This window comes from Hydra vulgaris, chromosome 06 (assembly GCF_038396675.1).
Source record: "Hydra vulgaris chromosome 06, alternate assembly HydraT2T_AEP".
Lineage (NCBI taxonomy): Eukaryota > Metazoa > Cnidaria > Hydrozoa > Anthoathecata > Hydridae > Hydra > Hydra vulgaris.
The window spans coordinates 58,303,196-58,326,036 of NC_088925.1; the positions used below are offsets into that span (position 1 = coordinate 58,303,196).

Consider the following 22,841-nt stretch of genomic DNA (forward strand, 5'->3'; position numbering starts at 1 on the left):
TGAAGGTCTATCAACTGCACTATTAAATCGATTTCAGACCAGCATTGGCAGCAGCCCTCTGCATGTTAAGTTGATAAGTCAATCTAAACAGTTGATTTTGAAGGATCTGGTGACAGAAAGGACGACATATTTTTTTTGATGTCCTCATGGAAAAAGGTAAAGAAAGTCTCAGATATTCATTAAGAAACTACCAAGATAGTGGACATCTGATCCAGTCTTCGATAAGTTTTATGAATTAGCTACACACATGAGAGTTTCGAATGATGTAGCTGAAAGAGGAATCAGTTTTATTTAAAACTATAATGACACACTGACAAATAATGAGGAACAGAAGCAGTTTATTCTTCAATCGGTTGCGAACCATCGCAAGAATTTCCTAACTCTATCAAAGTAATCACTTATGTCGTAGATCATCCACTGCTGAACAATTTATATAAAAACTGTATATAAAAATAAGTAAAAACTGTCAAATTTCAAAACTAAATTCTGAATTAGATTGTAATTTTCAGTTAATATTTTTAGTTAGAACTTTAGTTTAATTTCTTAATTTAAATTTAATTTATAATTACAATTTTAAGTTTTAAATCGATAATCTACATTTGACAATAACTATTTTATTTGAGATAAATTTGAGTTGACCTCTAAATTTTATTTGTATTATTTTCATTAAAACTTTGCACAATTGCTTTAATCTAACAAAGAAAAAAAATAACCTTGTAGAGAACTGAAATCTGTTACTTTGTTTTTGTGGATTACCTTTAGACTTTAAAGAATTTTACTCTGTATGACCTATAAAGCCTGTGATATCTTATGGACATATGGTCTAATTATTTATTTTATGTCCATATGGTCTCATTCAGGGGTGGGGTTTTTTCAAGGATAAATCAAACAGTATATTATTAACCTTTTATCTGATTCAAAATCCATTTCTTCTTCATGTGAATATTCTTCTAATTCATATTTTTTGCGACAACTTCCATTAAATGCACAACTTGAAGTTCTAAAATAATTAAAAAGCTCTGTATTCAAATTTTCAAAACATATAAAAAAAAATACACAAAGTTAAAAATACATATATAAAATGAAGTATATCAAATATACAAGGTACCTAAAATATGTTGTTCACAGCAATGTCTTATTAAATAAAATATACTACTATAAAATTGGGCAGACTTGTTGAATTTGAAAAAAAAATTTACATTTGCTATTTTAACAAAAATCAAAAATGTGAGAGTATCATTAGGCTATCATTGAGATGTAAATGCCATTACGGTGTCATTGATATGTGAGAGTGTCATTAGGTTGTAAAGAAAAATGTAAAATAAAATAAGGTAACTTGATAAGATATTTATCAAAAACACCTAATATAATACAATATAACTAAAAAATAACAAACTTATTTCAAATTGATAAGTTAGTGTAAATTGTGTTGATAAGTAAATTGTGATTATTAAATGCCCATGTACAATATTTATATATGTATATATAAATGAGTTTTTTGTTTTTTTGCTAAAAATTCATATATCGGTACATGTATAATTTTCCGCTTACATATGAGGAAATTTATTTCAAATCGTGTCCCCAAATTTCTGGATACGACACTATACTAAACATAGTGCAACAACAATACAAAAACAAACAATAGTCGAAAAATGCTTTCAAACTCCTAAAATATAATTAGACATTTATTAAAGACAACATGGTCAAGTCAGGTGTATGGTCTTTATGATCACCCTGCTACTGGTAACATGTAACCCAGTGCAACCTGTTTCATGTTCTGCTGCCTTGTGAGATTCACTTTCTAAGCAAAGGCTGGTGCTATTTAAAATAGGTCAAGCCTATAGTAATATATACACTTTTTAGCTCACCTGTAATCTACTTTATATGTATATAAAGTATACTTTATATGTATATTAAACCTCTGGCATGGTGTTGATTCACCCATAGGTTGCTATCTGTATGTTTGTGTTCTGTCTGCTTATGTTTACATGTATGTTTGTTTTCTGTCTGAACCTCTGGCGCGGTGTTTACTCACTCGCAAGTTACTTTATGTATGTATGTGTGCTGTTTAAATGTTTATATGTTTTAAATGTTTAAATGTTTGTTATGTGTAATATTTGTCCTAATGCATTTCCAAAATATTATGCCCAATTCTTTAAGGTGCTGTTTGCAGGAAGTAGCTCCTTTTAATTACTCCAGGTCAGGTCAGGTCAGGGTCAGGATCATCACGATCACCCTGCTACTGGTATTATGTAATCCAGTACCACCTGCCCCATGTCCCATGGGCTCTTAGTTGAGTAAAGATGGTGTATCGATAAATTACTCATCTTGGGTAGATGTTAACTGCATCCATCTTGTAGGAGGCTTCCTAGGCAAAGACTTTAGGGGTAAGCAGAATAATTCCGTTAACCAGCCTTAAAAAAAAATTCAGTTAAAAATCGTCTATGTTGATTAAAAGGTATTCGGTTTAAAGGTTTATTTATTGTAAGCGATCATTTAGCAAAAACCTTATTTAAAAACAACCTGCGCAAAGTATTAAACTTTTATTCATTTTTCGCAACTAAAATTGCAAAAAATGTATCTTTCTTTCGGGTTCTAAGCAATAAAAAGCAATTACTGTTTTTTTCTTTCTTTTTCTTTTTATTTCTTTCACATCCTTATACTATTGCATTTTACCTCACAGTTTTTATATCTGTATAAATAAGTTTCCTTTTTGCAATATTATCTGCTATCAATGTTTTGTAATATAATATATATTTGCAATATAAAGCAAAAATATATTGGAAACTGTAATTTAAGTGAGACAGGTCTAGATTAGTATATAGGAAATATCAACTTCTGAAACTATCAAGAAGATTATTGGTTGAAGCACTATTTTTATCTGGTTAATAATATTTCTACACAATTTAAAGTAACAATAAAACAAAATTTGTTTTATGATTTTTATTATTTATTAGTTACAGCACTTAAAAGTTATGTCTGTTAAAAACATTTTTCAAGATACCCGGTACCGGGTACATCAACAAAATGGCCATTTCCAGGTACCCAGTAAAACCGCCAAATTACCAGATCTCCAGGTCCGAACCGAGTACCAAGCACATCTCTAGTTTTAATATATTTTTTACAATATTCGTGGCCTGCGAAACAACCTTTCATTAGTTGAATCTTACCTCTCGCAAAATTTACCAGACTTGCTTGCTCTTTGTGAGACTAATCTAAATTCTGCTATTCCTTCTTCTGATCTCAATCTTGATGGGTACTATCTTTTAATTGGTAAAGACTCCAATAGTCACACGCTTGGTTTAGGGGTATACATACACATCAACTCACTTATTTGTTGTGAAATCAGGTTCTTATCCTTTTACCATTCCTTTATGTGCTTTCACTTGGCACCTCTTCACTCTATCACCTTTCTCTTTGTTTTTTATCATTCTCCTTCTTCCCAAAACTGCACTCTTTTAGATATAATTTCTGATCAAATTGACCATGCTCTATCTCTTTATCCCTCTGCCAATTGCATTGTTATTATAGGTGACTAAAATGCTCATCACACTGAATGGCTTGGCTCCTACGCCACTGACCCCACTGGCACTAAAGCCTATAGCTTCTGCATTTTTATCAATCTCTTACTTAGATACTTAACTTTGTTACTCATTTTCCTGACAACCCTAATCATTTACCTTAACTCCTTGATTTATGCCTGGTCTCTGATCCTAGCTTGTGTTCAGTTTCTCTTTTTTCTCCCTAAGGTGGTTTTGACCATGCAATGATCTCTTTAAATCTTTCACCACGTACTTTATTTTCAGACTCACCCTATCATCGCACTACTTACTACTACCCTAAAGCTGATTGGGACTCTTTTCGTGATTTCCATTGTGACGGTTTTTGGACTTATTATTTTCCGTCTCAGCTAAAAAATTGGCCTCCTACATAACCTCCTGGATTCAGTTAGGAATGAATGCTTTTATTCCTTCTCATAGGGTCCAAGTCAAGCCTCATTCTACTCCATGGCTTTCACCCTCTTATACAGCTGCTGTATTAAACTGTAATCATTTTTTTTTATCGCTTTCAAAAGAACAGCTCTGTTGAGAACAAACAGCTATTGATTATTTATTATATATTACAGTCTTCTCGCTCTACGATTGACTTGCTGACTGCTGTGACTGAAAGAATATATTGTGCATTAGATGGAGGAGGAGAGGGTAGGGCTATTGCTTTTGACATACCTAAAATTTTTGACAAAGTTTGGCATGTTGGTCTTCTCCATAAGCTTGTTTTATATGGTGTATCTGGGAAAGTTTTTGAGATTATTAAATCATTTTTATCTAACCGCTTTATTAAAGTCATCCTTGAAGGCCAACACTCTTCTTTATTTCCAGTAACTTCTGGGGTACCTCAAAGTTCTATCCTTGGTCCTATTTTGTTTCTCATCTACATTAATGATCTTCCCAACAAACTTACATCTAAAGTAGCTCTTTTTGCTGATGACTTAACTTTATACTCCTGTCTTGACAAAAATTCATCTTTTTTCGATCACTTAGAACAGGCAGCCAGATCTTGAATCTGATCTCACTTCTATAACTGATTGGGGCTCACAATGACTTGGAAATTTTAACTTAACAAAACTCAGTTATTTACCGCAAACAACTATCACGGTACTGACAAGATTCCTATATTGATGAATGGTAACCCTCTCACTGAGTCCTCTTCTTTACATCTTCTTAGATTATCATTTACTATTGACCTTTCATGGAAACCATATATATAATTGATTGCTAAATAAGCATTTGCTAAGGTTGCTTCTCTTTATAGTGCTTGCCATTTTCTCTCTCCTGATTTCATTCTCTACCTCTACAAATCTTTTATTTGTCCCTGTATGGAATACTGTTATCATATTTGGGCTGGTTCTTCTAATAATGCTCTTTCTCTTCTAGACAAGGTCTAAAAACCCATTGAGAATGTAGTTGGACCCAGTCTATCTACTAAGCTTGAGCCTCTTTTCAATTGTAATAAAGTTGCATCTCTTTCTTTTTTCTACAAATACTATCATGGTTGCTGCTCAAAGGAACTATCACCTCCATAAACTAAAACTCATTCTTGCTTGACTCATTATTCATCAAAGCCTCATTCTTTTACTGTATCTGTCCCTGCATACTCTAAAAACTTTTGTCTAGCTTCTTTCCTGCACTTTAACCCTTTGGAACTCTCTCCCATCTTAATTTTTTCCAGACTCATACAACCTTGAATTTTTTAAGTCTTCTGTTAACTGTTTTCTTGCTCTATAACTCTATTCTTTTTTTCTAGTAACTCCCAACTTAATAGTGGTTGCTTGCAGCCTTGTTGGGAGTGAATCAGAAAAAAAAAAATCATATACAATAATACTTTGTTATTTCAATACTTCAAGGTTTAATCTCAAGATTAAAATGTAAAAAAAATTAATATATGTCACCTAGATAAATTAATAAAAAATATTACATTAGTAAAAATAAACTGTATAGACTTATATACATGATATTATATGATATTTGTATAGACAAATATATATGGTAAGATATATGTCATACAATAGTGTTTTTTAGGACTGATAGAACTTGAAATTATAAAAAATAACATAAAAAATTAGACTTAAAAAGAATGAAATTTATTTTTTTCACTTGTTTAAGTATACTCTGGCAAGTCATCATGAGTAGACTCACGCTTGAACAACGCTACAATATTATTCTAATTTAGTTTAAAAATCAGTCTTCGATTCACACAACTTATATTTCAAACTTAGATTTTTACACCGCAAATATTCGTAAAGCAAACAATCTATCAAACTGTGGATTTTTTATCACTCTTTCTTGAGAATGGAATAACGTCAATACATCAAAATAATGTGCATTTTGAAGAGAATATTGTTGCTGAAAACAAAAATGTGAAAGAAGTTTCAAATTTACCAGTTTGCCTTTGGTCACAGGTATTAAAGCTCTGTCTGTCCATTATGTGGAAAGTATTATGCAAAGATCTTGGCCTACATTTATATAAGATCCAGCTGGTGTAGGAAGCTATGACACCATTATATGCATCACTTTTTTGTCATTGGGCTCTATAGCAATTGGTAACTGACCCATTGTTTTATCGCCAAATTACTTTTGGCTTGACAAATTTTTTTAATAAGCAAAATTGCAACATATGGAGTGAACCAATCTACAAGAGACTATACAAACTCATTAAATCCAGAAAAATGCATCGTTTGGTGCAGTTTAAATGATGGTGGCATCATAAGACCTTATTTCCTCAAAAATCAGACCAGAGCTTACAATATGGTCAATAGAAATCATTACCATGATTAATGTTTTTTTGTTGGAAAATATGGATGACATTATTTTGGATCAGATGTGGTTTTAAAGGGCTACCTGATATTCAACAACCACAACCATTGACTTAAATAAAAAATAGACCTATCAATTGGCCTCAAACAATGTTCCATTAGACACCTCTCTATCACTTATTGTGAGGTTGTGAGGTTATGTGAACTCACTGGTTTAAGCTGACAAACCAGGAACAATTAACACTTTAGAGGCCAGCATTGTTTATGTTATTTGTGACATGGCCACAGGCCTTGTTTTGAAGTGTTACGTGTAGAGCAATTTTACATAAGCAGTAAGCGATTTTGGCTATGCAACTTTTTATCATTTTTTAACTTTTAAATTATTCTATAAGCCATAAGATGAAAGAAATAATTAATTTTAAAAAAAGCACATTAACTTTTGAATGACGTTTATGTAAAAATATTTGTTACAAAAATTTGAATGACAATTATGTTAGACAAAACCAGTATTTACTAATAAAAAACTCTAACAAAATCAAAAATTTATTCTTATTTTGTTTTTATTTTATTGTAATGATTGATTTTTTTGCTTGAAAAAAGCTAATACTTTGAGCTTGAAGCAGAGATCATAATAATATAATTTAATTCATATAAAAAATATGTGATTTAATTTAAAACTAATTTAATAAAAATATAATTTTATTCTGATAAAAAAATATATAATTTAATTTAGATATAAAAATTATATTTAATAAAATGATTAAAAAATATATTTAAGTTTATGAAAATTAAAGTTAATGCTTGGGTTTAACTTAACTGTCAAATTTATTTAAAAGTATTACTATATACTGTTCAATATTTAAATTATATTCATTTTTAAAAAAAAATTATCGCAATTGTTTTTTCGGTTTTCTTTCCTTAACACTTTTTTACTAAAAATTAAATTTAAATAAACAACTGCATCAAAAATTTGCACAAAACGTAAGTTGAAGTTTTTTATAATGCAAGTTAAATCGCAGCGATTGTTTTTTTAATAAACGTTATATACAGTGATATAATCTTAATAAATGATGTTTGGAAAAATAATCGTTGCTTTCGCAACAAAATTGTTAACAAAATAATAAATTTTAACAAATAAAGAAACAAAGTAACGTAATTTTTTTATTTGTTACTCGCTAACTTTTTTGAAATAAAAAATTATTTGTAGTTGCAAAGCCACAATTAGAAATTTAAGAAATAATCATTTAAGAATTCAAAAATTTAACATATTTTCATTCATTTATGTAAATGTCAAGAAAAGAAAGAAATTTGTTATTATCAAACATTTTTAAAAGTGTAATTTTAAATTTAATAATTTAATATTAAAAACAAATAAATAAGTAAAATAAACATTCCTTTACAGTAATAATAAAAAAGAAGTTAAATACCATTTAACTCATTTTGCAGTTATTAATTTTATTGCAGTAATTTAAAAAAGTAAATATCTTTAAAAAATAAAAAAATAAAGAGAATTTTATGACATCAAATTAACATAATTGTTAATTTGATGTCATAAAATTAATGCGTTGAGCATTTTTATTTAAAACTTATTTAAGGCTTGTGGCCAGCAGTGCAACATGCCAAGAATGTGCTTTGTAAAAAATAGTCGCAGTGTCCATATGCCCAAAACCATTTTCAAATATCAATGCCATGTATTGATCTTTTGAATTAAATGATTGATTACAATTTAATTTTTGGTGTCATTTTTATTAAGTTCTATCGGTTTTAAAATTTTAGGGTTGCACAAAAGATTGGCACAGATATAACAAGTATAAAATACAACAATATAAAACTATAAATATAAAATACAACAATATAAAACTATAAATATAAAATACAACAATATAAAACTATAAATATAAAATACAACAATATAAAACTATAAATATAAAATACAACAATATAAAACTATAAATATAAAATACAACAATATAAAACTATAAATATAAAATACAACAATATAAAATAAATATAAATAAGCAGTATAAAAGCACAGTACAATAATATATAGTATAAAATACAACAATAATAGTAACAATATAACAAACAATAATATATAGTAACAATATAACAAACAATAAACCTTATAAAATTATCAAAAAAATTTGTATATAAATAAAATTGTAATAAACATCTAAAAACACAATTGTACCTTTTATATTGATTGGATATAACATTATGTATCTTATCTCTTTGTTTACGCGTCATTTGTCCATTTAATAACTTGTAAGTACCATCTATGTAATGGCGTTTATACTTTTTTCTTTTTTTGCGGGATGGAGGAAAACACATACTGTCATTGTAAGATTCAGTTTTGTTGCCATGGAAAGGTATACAGAAATGCTGAATTGATGCAAGATCTCGCTTTGCCAAAAAAGCAGATTTTTTAAATATAGAATTTTCAGCGTCTGAATCACTGCAATTAGCTGTAAGATTTTCAATATAATCTTTTAAAACTTCTTCATCTGTGCAATCAGTAAATGAACTACTATCAAATTCAAAATCATTAATATGTTTTGAAGAGCGTTTTTTTCCACGTTGATGTTTTTGACTTTTTTGTTTTTTTCTAGCAACTTTTTTTAAACCTTAAAAATAAGAATATCTTCATATTTTGTGATATATGTGATAAAACCAATCAAACTTAATCAACAAAAAAAAAAGTTCAAGTTATTTACGAATTTAGAACAAGTTTTTTTATAAAATTTAAAAAAGTTTTAAAAAAGTTATTTATAGATGTTATTTATAAAAATGTTATTGATATATTTAAGTTTTTTTTATTTTTATGATTTTTTATAATTTTTTATAGAGATATACAATTTATAAACTGTATCATATATGATACAGTTTATAAATTGTATATCTCTGGTTGAACGCACAGCGATTTTAAATGGGAATTAAATTTATTTAAAGCATGCAATATTTAAGTGAGTGTGGCCACCGTACTTGAAACGTTTTTGGGAATTTTACTTTCAATTTTATTTCTCATATTATCAAAATGGCAACCGGCAGCAAATCAACTAATTATTGTAAGTACACCATTTTGTTGGGAAAGATTCCTTTCAATCATAAACCCACAAAAATTCCCAAAGTTTCTTATACATATTGGTAGTCCTCTTGTGTATTTATTTACTATTTTCTTAAACTTTCATTCCTCAACAACTCTTTTTGTAAGTGTATCATAAATGATACATCATGCATCTAAAGAAAAAAATTTTAATTATATATTTTTGATTTATTGTTATATCTTTTGTTATAAAACGTTTTTATTATTTCTTCTAATCTTTAGCAAGCAAGCCAACTTCTTTCTATTGCAGAAAGCCTTCTGGTATCCACAGGATACAGGCACCTGTCTTGATCAAGTTTGTTGATGACGACACAGATCTCTGCTCCTCAGGCGGAGATTCCAGCGATGAAGATATAACTGATCGTTAACTATTTTTGCCACTATCTTCTTTGTCCAGTGAGGAAGTTAATAGCACTGATGAGAATGCTGACAGCAATGATAATCAGTCACTTTCAATATTAGGAAGAGCAAAAAAACACGGTGCAGCAGTGATGCAAGCTACTAACAAACCAAATGCAAATGGAAAAAAGCCTGCAAAAAAATCTCAGCTATTGTGGAAAGTTAAAAATCTTCCCAATAAACAAGAAGACCACAAATTTAAAGGTAACTATCAACAAAAAATGGACGAGTTATTGGATTGTTTTGGTTCAGAATTGTCGTACTTTAATCAGATTTTTCCTAAAGAGCTTTTTCAAGAAATTGCCCATCAGACAACATTGTACTCCGTGGAAACCAATCCTGAAAACTCATTTGCTGTAAAAGAGGAAGATATAGTTAGTTTTGTTGCATGTGTTTTGTATATGTCCATTATCAAACTCCCAAGCACAAGAGATTATTGGTCGTCTTCCATTGGAATTGCTCATGTAGCTAATATTATGCCCGTCAACCGCTTTGAAAAATTAAAAAGCATTATTCATTTTGCTGACAATAACTCTGCTGACAAAGACGATAAGCTTTTCAAGATACGCCCTCCCATAAACAAAATAAATGAACAGCTGAACAGTATTCCATTTGAAGAAAATTTGGCAGTTGATGAGCAGATTATTCCGTTCAAAGGGAGACATTTAATCAAACAACATGTAAAAATACAACCCTAAAAAACCGCACAAAAATGGGGGTTTGTAGTTTTTGTTTTGAGTGGTGTCTCTGGCTTCAGCTATAATTTTGAAGTTTACTGTGGAGGAAGTGACAACATTTGCCTTGAGAATGAACCAGACCTTGGGGCAAGTAGTAACGTTGTCATGCGTCTAGCCCGAATCCTGCCCGATGACGTTAATCATAAATTGTATGTTGACAATTGGTTCAATAGCATTAGTTTAAATGTTTATATGTTTAAGAAGGGAATTCAAATGAATGGAACTGCACGTAGGAACCATGTTGGAAATTGCCCAGTCTTGTCAGAGAAGGAAATGAAGCAAAGGGGTCGCGGAGCATTTACCAAACATGTTGCCAAGGTTGACGGAGTTGATGTACCGGTAGTTTACTGGTTTGACAGCAAAGTTGTAACTTTGCTGTCCAATTTTATTGGAAGTAAACCTTCAATAGAGGTTAGAAGAAAAGTACCAGGTTGACATACTTTAGAAAAACTTTTATTTTCAAAATTTTAGGGACCAGTCAAATTTTTAAGGGTCTTGAGCTACCCCTAAAATAATTTTTTGTTCAAAAAAATTTTAAACCTAGTGTTTTAGTATTATATAGAACAAAGTAAAGGGGTAAGAACAGGTTTTTTTCAAAAATGTTGTTTTAAGCTCCACCCTAATCAACATGTGGATTTATGGTATGAAGCCCAGGACAGCTTCATTAAAATCTTAAACAATAGATTTGTTGGTGAGTTTTCTTCATTTTTGTCTAAACTTTAATTACTAATTAACATATAAAAAATAAATCTAAAAGTTTTGACATAAAATATCTTGATACCTGTTAAACTTTTATCGTGTACTATGCAGTAGGGATTGTAAAACCAGTTTAAGGGTAAATAAAATTGATAATAAATACAATTATTGTATAAAACAATAATTATAATTACAATTATTAAGTAAAATAATTACAAAAATGTTTAATCAAAGAAGGAAGGAAAAAGAAAAATTTAATTTTCCAGCAAAATTCTGCAAAAAACTACATTAAAGATTGTATTGTTACCGAAATGGGTATCTATGCTTCTTCACAAACCATACATAGTGATTATTGCCCACTAAAATATTGGGGAAAAAAACAAAAAAAAATTGTTTTTTTGCAGGCAGCTTGATCTTTATTAGCTGTACAAGCAACAAGATTTTCTTCTGTACTTAATTGGTGGACATGTAATAAACTATTTTCTTCATTTTCTATCTTATAATAATACTGAAACCTTGATTTGGGCACACACAAAAAAAAGACATTGTTTAACAATGTTTTATTTCTTTTTTACTTTTGATTTAAGATACTTTAGTGGGACACAATGTAAATTTTGAGTGTCTTCAAACTATTTCAAGAAATTTGAGATTTGAAACTTTAAACCATTTTAAGAAAATTGACAAGTGGAATAGGAAAAATAAAGATAAAATTAAATGTGAACTCTCGAGTCTAAAAAGAATTTCTTCAAATAATATATATATATTTTTTTTTGAAATATTTATTATAAAAAAATGCTTAAATTTAGATATCCTTAAAATGTTGGTTTAAACCCTAGTACTAATATTTGTTTGCATCTTATATTATGCAATTGTTTATTACACAAGACAGAGTTTAAGACTTATTGGAAATCGATATACAACAGCTGTTACTTCAATAATTTGCAGATTCTAAGAGATTAGTACAGATGGAAAAAACTTATAGTCAACATGGTCGTTTTTGCTGAAAAAACCATGTTGACTATAATTTTTTATGCATTGATGATTTAGATACTCTATAATATATGCATTAATCATTCTTTCCATGACACAAAACCAAGTGCATGTCAGTGATATGGGTTGATAATTATTGGGAGATAGTAGCTCCTTTTTTAAAAGTCGGAGATACTAACACTTAACGCTATTGTTTAGTCAAAAAACTTAACTTAAAGCTGGCATCAAATATAAATGTATATGGAATATAAATTAAGCTAGCTTTTTCAGAAGTATATTGGGTATGCCATCAGAAACACACGATGTGCTGGCTTTAATTTCCAATAAAGATTTATAAACTGCTTTTGGTGTAAAATTTACAGCTTCAAGACCTTGCTATCACTTGTAAAGACACTTCCAAAATGTTTGTGAAGCACATCAGTGACATTGGCTACTTGTAGTTAACTTGTTAGTATTGTTTTTATCTTTTAAAAGAAAACAATTTCTTGGGCTGTTAGAAAGTAAACTATAAAGCACAAAAAACCATTGCCATCACCAAGTTCACTAAATTTTCAATAATATTTGTGGTCTTCAAAGTAACTTTTCTTCCGTTAAGTCTTATCTCTTATTTCTTTTATATATATATAATTCTGATTCACTCCCAATAAGGCTGCAATAACCACTATTAAGTTGGGAGTTACTAGAAAAAAAGAATAGTTATAGAGCAAGGAAACAGTTGATAGAAGACTTAAAAAGTTAAAAGTTGTATGAGTCAAGAAAACATGAAGATGGAAGAGAGTTCAACGGAGATAAAGTGCAGGGAAAAAACTAGAAAAAAGTTTTAGAAGCATGCAGGGACAGATACAGTGAAAGAATAATACTTTGCTGTATGATGAGTCAAGCAAGAACAAGTTTTGGTTGATGGAACTAGAGATGATAGCTCCTTTGAGCAGTGACCATGATAGTATTTGTAGAAAAGAAAAAGAGATGCAACTTTACAACAATGGAAAAGAGCTTAACATATAGAGCAAGTCCAACTACATTTACAATGCGTTTTTAGACCTTGTCTAGAAGAGAAAGAGTATTATTAGAAGAACCAGCCCAAATATGACAACAGTATTCCATACAGGGACAAATAAGAGATTTGTAGAGGTAAAGAATGGAATCAGGAGAGAAAAAATAGCGAGCACGATAAAGAGAAGCAACATTAGCAAAAGCTAATTTAGCAATCAATTGTATTCCATAATTGGTATAATTGGTTTCCATGAAAGGTCAATAGTAAACAATAATCCAAGAAGACATAAAGAAGAGGACTAAGTGAGGACAAGAAGATCATTAATATAGATAAGAAATAAAACAGGGCTAAGGATAGAACCTTGAGGTACCTAAAAAGTTACTGGAAATAAAGGCCTTCGAGGATGACTTTAATAAAGTGGTGAGAAAGAAATGATTTGACGATTTCAAAAATTTTCCTAGATACAACATATGAAACAAGCTTATGGAGAAGACCAGTACGCCAAACTTTGTTTAAACCCTTAGATATTTCAAAAGCAATAGCCCTAGCCTCTCGTCTCCATCTAATGAAAAGGTCTCCTGATCATCAAAAGTCTCTATCTCTTGCAAAGTTCGCCAAACCTAATTGCTCTTTGTGAGACTAATTTGAGTTCAGCTGTCTCATCTTGTGATCTTAGTGTTAATAGTTACCTTCCTTTAATCCATAAAGTCTCCTATAGCCACATGCTTGGTCTGGTTTTTTTTTAATTCTATTTGTATGTATTCTCCCATTTGTCGGGAAACTAGGTTTGAATCCACAGAATATTCTTTTGTGTGCTTTTGTTTAGTACCACTTTGCTCATCACCTTTCTCTTTGTTCTATATTACTCTCTTTTATCTCAAGACTGTACTATTTTCAGTGTTATTTCAGACCAAGCCCTCTCTCTTTATTCTTCAGCCAATATGGTTGCCAATATCGTTGTTGTTTGTGACTTGATGATTATCACACTGAATGGCTTGGCTCTAGTGTCAGTGACTCTGCAGGCGTTAAGGTCCACAGCTTTTGCCTTTCTCAATATCTAACTCAAATAGTAAATTTTCCAACTCGCTTTCCATACAATCTGAATCATTTACCTTCTCTACTTGACTTATGTTTTGTTACTGATCCTAGTCACCATTAAGTTTTTTATCATAGTTTTGTCTCTCTAAAACTCATCTCATTATTCTTCATCATTAGAATCCTCCTATCATCATATCTCTTACAACAACCTTGATGCTGACTGGGACTCAGCCCTTGAATTTCTTATTGATTGCCCTTGAATTTCTTCTTGAGTGCTCTTGGGTAGAAATCTTTCATCCTCCTGCTGACAAATGTGCTACCTATATAACTTCTTGGATTTGGGTTGGTATGATTTCTTTTATTCCCTCTTGCCTCTTAACGATTCCAAGTCTCTTCTCCATGGTTTTCCTCACATCATGCTGCTGCAATTTGTAACCAAAACTATTACTTCCATTTCTATTAGCAAAACAATTCTCCAGAAAACAAATGTCTGTTCACTATTGCTAGAAACCATTGGAAAAAGGTTTCGTCTAACGCAAGGGCCTACTATTCTCAGGTCACGAAATCTCGTATTTCACCTCAAAAATTAGGCTCTCGTGACTTCTAGAGAATCTTTAACAGAATCTATAATAAGGGCAAATCTGTTATTTTGCCTCTCCTGTATGGTTCAGATTTTGTCACCTAACCTTAGGACAAAGCTAAATTGTTTGCTAAGAACTTTACATCAATATCATCTCTTGATTGCACTAAATGCACTCTACCTGATATAGCCTACAAACAGGCTGATCCATTGTTTGACATTCGTATCACTCCAGCTTTTATATCTAAAGTGATTTCCTGCTTAGACTCTTCTACAGCTTGGGTTGCGGACAACATACCTTTTATAGTCATGCAGAAATATTCCCTGGAGCTGTTGCCTATACTTTCAAAATTATATAAGAAGTGCTTATCAGAGCCTTGTTTTCAAACCTGCTGGAAAGCACCATCTGTTATCCCTATTTTCAAAAACTCTGGATAGCGATCTGACTCGTCTATCTACCATCCCATTAGTAATCTTCCTATCATAAGCAAGGTTTTTGAATCTTTAATTAACAAACACTTAATCTCTCATCTTGAATTTAATAACTTCCTTTCTGATCATCAATATGGATTTCAATCTTCTCCTTCTTCTGCTGATTTGCTAACAGTAATAACTGATAGGTTTTATTGTGCATTAGATAGATGCGGAGAAGTTAAAGCTATAGCTCTCAACATTTGTAAAGCTTTTGATGAAGTTTGGCATGCTTGTCTTCTCCATAAGCTTTCTTCTTATGGTGTACCTGGTAACATCTTTAAGATTATTGAATCCTTCCTTTCTAATCATAGTATAAAATTTGTTCTCGATGGACAACACTCTTCTTCATATTCTGTAACTTCAGGGGTTCGTCAAGGTTCTATTCTTGATCCTATACTTTATTTAATTTACATTAACGATCTTGCCAAAATTCTAACATCTAAGGTAGCATTGTTTGCTGATGATACTACCATTTATTCTTGTCTTGATAAAAAACCAAGACTCTCTGATTGCTTGGAGGGGGCATTTGAGCTTATAAAAGATCTCTCTTCTGCTACAGCATGGGGCTTTTGGTGGCTGGTGAACTTTAACGAAGATAAAACTCAATTTTCTTCATCCAATCATTATCTTAATAATCTAGATCTTCCTATATTTATGAATAGTAATGTACTCAATGAGTCATCAACCCTTCATCTTCTAGGATTAACTCTTACTTCCGATATTACTTGGAAACAATATATCAAATCCATTGCAAAAGTAGCAATGGCTAAGGTTGCATCTCTTTATCGTACTTGCACTTTTTTACTCAGGATTCGATTCATTATCTCTATAAATCTTAAATCTGTCCTTGTGTGAATACTTTTGCATTATCTAGGACAGATCTTTGAATGAAGCCCTTTCTCTTTTAGACAAGGTGCAAAAACGCATTGTTAGCATAGTAACTGTTCCTGCAGCCAACCTCCAACCATTATCACATTGTCGTAATGTTGATTTTCTTTCTCTTTTCTATAAATATTATAATGGGTACTGCTCTAAAGAGCAAGTGTCTCCAGTGCCATCTATTAAAATTTATTCTTTTTATTCAATTAAGTCTCATCCTTTTACTGTGACATTCTTTTACTGTGAAAATTAAAGCCTGTAACTTATGATCCAGTAACAAAAATTCCTCATTATTTTTTTTTTTTTTTTTTTTTTTTAATACTGTTATTTAGGTGCCCCAAGAAGTCCTAACGGTCTTGTCACAGAGCACCGCGGAAGTGCATTAAACCAGGAAGTTCACGCCTCCTTCCTTACCGTGACGCGAAAATATACTTAAAATTATTTTAAGTATATTATAAAATATACTTAAAATTATTTTAAGTCTAATATCTTAGTAATTAAAATCAAATATTTAAAATCTGCTTAAAATCAATTTTCAACTTAAATAAAATTTAAAGTAGAAGATCAAAAACCTAAACCAGATTCCAAAGGTATAAATAATAAATAATAAGATGCAAAATCTACTAAGTGTCTTAATGGACTATTTTTCTACAACTCAAAATGGATCCCAACATTTTTGATAAAATTACTTTTATACATTTTTACCATATATCACCACGTTCTCTCCTCTCATATCAATTACTCTACAGATTCTATTCAAACTTTACCTGAGAAATATAAAAATTAAAAAACTGTTATTCTTCAAAATGAAGAAATGATTTATTTTATTACGAATATGTTAATATTTTAATTATAATATTGTGATTTTAAGAGAAAACTTGAATTTTACTGATAAGAAAAAATATTATTTAAAATATTTTAAAACTTTTAAAAAATTAACCATTTTTAAACAAATAATCATTTTCTATAAAAAAAAGAGACAACTAATGAATGTGTTGTCACATTCAGAAATCAATTAATTACAAAAAATTATAACAAAATATTTGAATTCCATGTCTTCAAAATTAGAATTACAAAAACTATATAGGCATAGTAAGTATTTTATATCATTTATCTATTTTTCAGGAAATCAATTTAATTGGTGTTTATATAATTATGTTGTATTTGATACACAGTCAAATAAACTAGGATTTCAAAAATAGAAATATTGAAATTATGGAATAAAAAGTAACTATTCTCTTTCAAGTTTTACAAGATTTATTACAAATCTTTTAAGATTTTTTTAAATTTAGAGGAAATGTATTGTTTGTAATTAGAAAAAGCTACACTTTACACGAAAAAATATGCTACGATTAGAAGATTTAAATTAATAAAAAAAATATTCAACTTATCAGGACATCTTGTATTATAACTTAAAAAAAAGTAGTAGAGTAAATTTCAAACTATTTCACTGTTTTAATAAAAAGAATCATACTTAATTTATGTTTAGCTGACGTTCCTTCGGTACTTGATGTAGACTCCGATTTATTTTTTATATGAGCTGATAGATGCATCATTTTTGACAAAAGTTCGTCCATTTTTGGTAACTGTTCATCATCATTGTGATGCTCTTGTATATCATGCATTATAAAAGTTTTTAAAAGCAAAAACAAATGAGTCGATAAAGATTAATAACAATAATAATTATTTCTAAGCACAGTCGGTTATCATTAAGATCGAGCCGGAAACGAACCGGGCTTTTCGAACGATTTTCCTGCTTTTATTTGTTGTTGTTGTTGTTGTTGCTTAGAATGACAAAAAGTTATAGAGTAAAAAAACATAAAGCTAAGTTGAGTGAGCTATTATAGATTCGACGAATAAAGATAAAGAATATCGCAAAGTATAAAGCATATATATAGTAACGACGAATAAAGATAAAGAATATCGCAAACTTTGCAAAGAAATTAATTAGGAAAATCTGTTCGATTTGTTATCCGCAAGATCTTCGGGTTGGAGTCGCGTCACGAATATTGGGAAAATAGGCTACCATTAAAAACTAGGAAAAACAAATACTTTTGTCGAGTCAGGAACATATCGTACACCCAGATCAAGGGTGCCACAAGTCAAAAATTATGGATATTGAGTTATGAATGTCATTTGATAGTATGTTATGTGTTGTACATGGTGACAAAATACCACAAGTCTAAAGCGAATGTTTACAAAATGACAGATACAAATGGCACCCTTAGTTGAAAAAAATATTAAAAACTTAAAACTTCAACCCTGATTTTCTCAGTTTGATTTTTTTTGACTTAAGGCACCCTTGATCTGGGTGTACGATATATACATAAACAATGCCTCGAAGTTGCTGTGTGTTTTCTTGTTTCAAATAAAAGTAATAGTTCACAGAGTTAAGATAAGATACTTCCATATGAAGGCTTTAGAAGGAAAGCATGTTAATAAATCGTGCGCATGTTGACAAAAATGGAGTAGTTATCAAATCAAAATTATATTCTTCCAAAACAAAGTATCATTATGTCTGTTCACAACACTATTTGTCTGGTGGGTTTTAGTTTTAGTAATTTGTTAAAATAATAAATATAGAATTTTTTTAATTTTTTAAAGTAATAATACTAGGTAAATAAAGTAATATTGACAAAAACAAATTTAAAAACAAACTCTATGTTTTTAATATTCGGGGGTTGACAGATATAAAAGATGTCAAAAAAAAGTTAGCTAAGCAAGTTAGGTTTATACAACATAGTTTAATGATTGTAAAACTTATATTTTTATTTCTACACATTAAATATTTATACTCTATTACACTACACAATTAAACGACTTAGTTTAATGATAGTTAAGTGTATATTTTTTTACTACACATACTTTATAGTTTTTTGGTCATTAAAATAAAAAATTAAAGGAAACAACAGACAAAATCTTTATAGAAGTTATATAAAAAATATATTAACTGTTATATATTGCTGTTATTAATATCAACAATATATAACAGTTATATAACAGTATATCATAATAATATATTATTATGATATACTGTGTTTAATAATCTTTTATTTACTTTACTAAATTAAAGTTGTAATTATATTTAAATCAATTAAATACAAGTATTATATGTTAAATTTTATGAAATTAGCAATTCTTTGATAATTTATTTTAATTTATTTAGTTTATAGTAAATATGTTTTGAAATATTGCTTTTTGTTTTTTATTTCAACTTTTACATTCTTTTTATATATTTTTTATTCTTTGAAAAAAATTCAATGGCTATCCAATGGCTTTTTTTTTATATATATATAAATTAAAATTAATATATCACTAGAATTAGAATTAAAATTGCATCAACTAATAATTTTTTTACCTATTAATTTTTATTTTTAGCTTTATCAAAAATGTTTGAATTATAACCTGATTTCAATGCAAAAGATGAGTCGGAAGGCGAACCAACAGATTTTTTATGCTCCTCAAGCTTCTTAACTCCCCAGACAACATTACACCTTTTAGCTGGACAATCTATGCTATCATCACTTACTCCAGTTACACTGTCAGAAGGAAAAAACTTTTATAAGGAAATGAATTGTTTAAGAGTATTATGTGAAAGACTGAAATTAGTATTTGGAAACAAGAGCGTATGTTCTCCATTTACAACTGAGACACTGGAAAAAAATCTTGAAAAGTGCTAAAAGCTTTAAAATTTGCTAGTAATAATGGGTTATTTAAATAAAGATGAAAAAAATTATTGTAACAAGTTAGCCTTAAATGATCAAATGTTGTTGACTTAGATAAAATTAAAATATAGAATTACTTTTAAAATGCTTGTTTATATATGTAACATCAGTAAGACTGCAGCAATTAGCTATTTGGAAGTGGGTTGAAAAAAATTTATTTAAAACTAAAGTTTCTGATAAAAATCAGTTCGGACTTTTTCAGTTTCTGAAAAAGCCCGAACTGATATTTATAAAACATTAGCACCTGTTTTCAGGACAAAGTTTCCTAGGCTAATATCCATAGTTGCTTTGAAATCTTTATAGAATCTCATTAACAAGAGCAAAATGTTACAGTCAGTATAAGAAACATATTACAGCATATAACAAAAATTAATACAAAAAATCTCACTTATAGTGATTGCTGCTTTTAGTCCACTAAGTAACTGATGAGTAAAACTCCCGTGATCAGTGAAACTATTAAGGTCCACTGCAAATCCACTACTTGAATACTTGCTGGAAAGTTTTATGATTATGAAGTAAATATTTATGATTGTATTTTCGAAATAGTTACAGATAGGCTAGTGTAAGGAAAAAACAGGAAGATTCTATCAAATAGCTAATCAACTATGTCTTTTTTATGGAGTTCATTTCTAATTTCATCATTGTAGGGTTTGTGTTCAATTGTAGATGCGTATTTAGAACTATAAAAAGACGCGAACAAATAACTTGCTACAGTTGGACACTTAGGAAACATTAAGTCTTTTAGTAAACATTTTACAATTTTACAATTAAAAATTTATGTTTTATTTTATCTTATTTGCTACATTTTTATATCTCTTATTGACACTTCTATGTCTTAAAACTTTTTTATTTTAATCAGTTTAAGAAAATTTGTATCAGTTAATAGAAATACATAAATTTTAAACAGAAAAAACATATATAAATAGAAATTTAAAGAAATAGTTTAAAGGATGTTTTCTTTTTTCATTTTTAATTTTTACTTACTGTTTTGGGTTTTCAGTAGTTTGTTTGTTAAATTCTATTTGAAATTACACTTGAAATATTTTTTCATTATAAACTTGATAATAAAAATAAAATTAACAACGATTTTTTTTACAGGTTACCAGGTAACCTAAAAATAAACAGAAAATCATATAACTTATTTAAAATAAATGAAGACTTCAGGGGAAAAAAGGCACATGCCACATATTTCCACTTTTAAGATGAATTAAATTTTGTCTTTGAAAGTTGCTATGTTTGTTCGTACTGTATTTCTTGGGACACTAAGTGTGGCATTACATAGGCCTTTTTTGGGTTGGATTTAACTATTGTGCTAACCTTTAGGCTTATGTTTACATAGTTGGGGAGATAACTCAAATTAATAGGAATTGTGGCGTGTGCCCTTTTTTCCTTGTGGTCTTCAAATACTTTTGAATGAGTTAACGTTTGTATATTACTTTGAATGAGTTTACGTTGGCAAATTAGCTAAACACAAGGCCTTCTTGAACAGGTTCCGATAGCTCATTTTCCGTAAAATTAGCGAAGGCCGACTTTTTTACGGTTAAAACTATTTTTTATCTTTGCTTTTTTAAACAAACTTCAGAAATAAATAAAGAACTTTCTTAAGACAAAACATTTCAATTAAGTTTTAGAAGCAAATATTGTTAGAATTATTTTTACGTTTAGAAATAAGTTGATTGCAACAAAGATTTAAAGAGTATTGATTTTAGTTTAAAATATCATTTTTATAACTTTATTTTAGCTGTTTAACACATGTAATACTAATAGTAAATTTTTTAATAAAAACAAATAAATATATTAACTTTAAGAAAAATTACTTTGAGTTTTTTGACTCAAAGTATTTTATTTTGAATTTGAAAGCTTTTCTTGTTTTATTAAACATTCCTTTCCAAAATCTTCAGAGTGTTTTTTACAATAGTTTTTAAAAATGTTTGTCAAAATGTAGCAAACTTTTTTCACACTTCAAAAAAGCAATTGAAATTTACAATTACAGTTAATAAAAATTCACATGTGTCACATCAAATATAAAAAAACAATAAATAACAAAGTAAACTTCATTGTCATAAGATTCTCAAAGTCTTCCTCTGTTCAAAGAACTAATCAAAACTTTTGAAACATCAAAGGTACAGACGCCTTCCTCTAAAATTGTAACAGAATTGTATAAAATGTAATTCTGGATGTTTGAAAGCAATAAAACTTGCAATTTATAAAAGCTCATGTTCGCATTTATTTGGCAACTAATCTTAATAATTTTATACATATTGACATATCAAATTCCACATCAAGTTTCAAGATCAGCTTTCTCGTCTAGCAACTTTCTAGTTTTATCAATTTAAAATTTTGTAATAACATTTTGCGCAGTTATCAGATATGTGCCACCTGACCCTTGCCAATATTTTCCAAATTGTGTTTCTAGTGCATTTAATTGCATGTCTTTTATCTTCAGGAAATTTAAGACGTAATCCAGCAACTTTTTCATCACAAAAAACCTAGAGAACTAATACAACATTGGTCGATTGGCTTTGGTGACACAGCTCTTTGTGTACTGTACTACTGTAGCCCAGGTTTTATGTACACCTCATCAGCCAAGATAAAGCAGTATTTTTAAAATTACTGAAGCATAAATATCATTTTTAAATATTTAGTATCTTCAAGTTGATTCACTTTGTTTGTTATTCGTTGTAACTCTCAGACATTTGGCAAAACAAACTTTCTCTACAAAATCAAAATATACTGATCAAGATTTTGAATAAAGATCCAATGCATTTGAATGGTTTTATTTTAAAGAAATGTCCAACAGTTCCCAGGTAGACACACAGGTATCTTAATTGAAGGAAAGCTGGATTATTACTTAGAAGAACTAAATTTGCCTGCTGATTTGCCAATGTACTGCGCGAACGACCAGGCAAGAAA

At 29.4% G+C, this 22,841-nt stretch overlaps 2 long non-coding RNA genes across 2 annotated transcripts in view; one reads left to right on the plus strand and one right to left on the minus strand.

The window, feature by feature from the left end:
* LOC105845981 (G patch domain-containing protein 2) overlaps nt 1–18,064 on the minus strand; it is a 45,936-nt gene extending 27,872 nt beyond the window's left edge. The window contains exons 1-3 of the long non-coding RNA XR_010639349.1: nt 17,678–18,064; nt 8,505–8,937; nt 905–1,000 (exon numbers count right to left, since the gene is read on the minus strand). This is a non-coding gene — a long non-coding RNA (G patch domain-containing protein 2). The remainder of the gene's footprint in view (nt 1–904; nt 1,001–8,504; nt 8,938–17,677) is intronic.
* Nucleotides 17,834–20,013, plus strand: LOC136082023 (uncharacterized). Its single transcript, XR_010639350.1, has 2 exons — nt 17,834–18,744; nt 19,582–20,013. It is a non-coding gene; the product is annotated as an uncharacterized LOC136082023 (long non-coding RNA).
* The last annotated feature ends 2,828 nt before the right edge of the window (nt 20,014–22,841 follow it).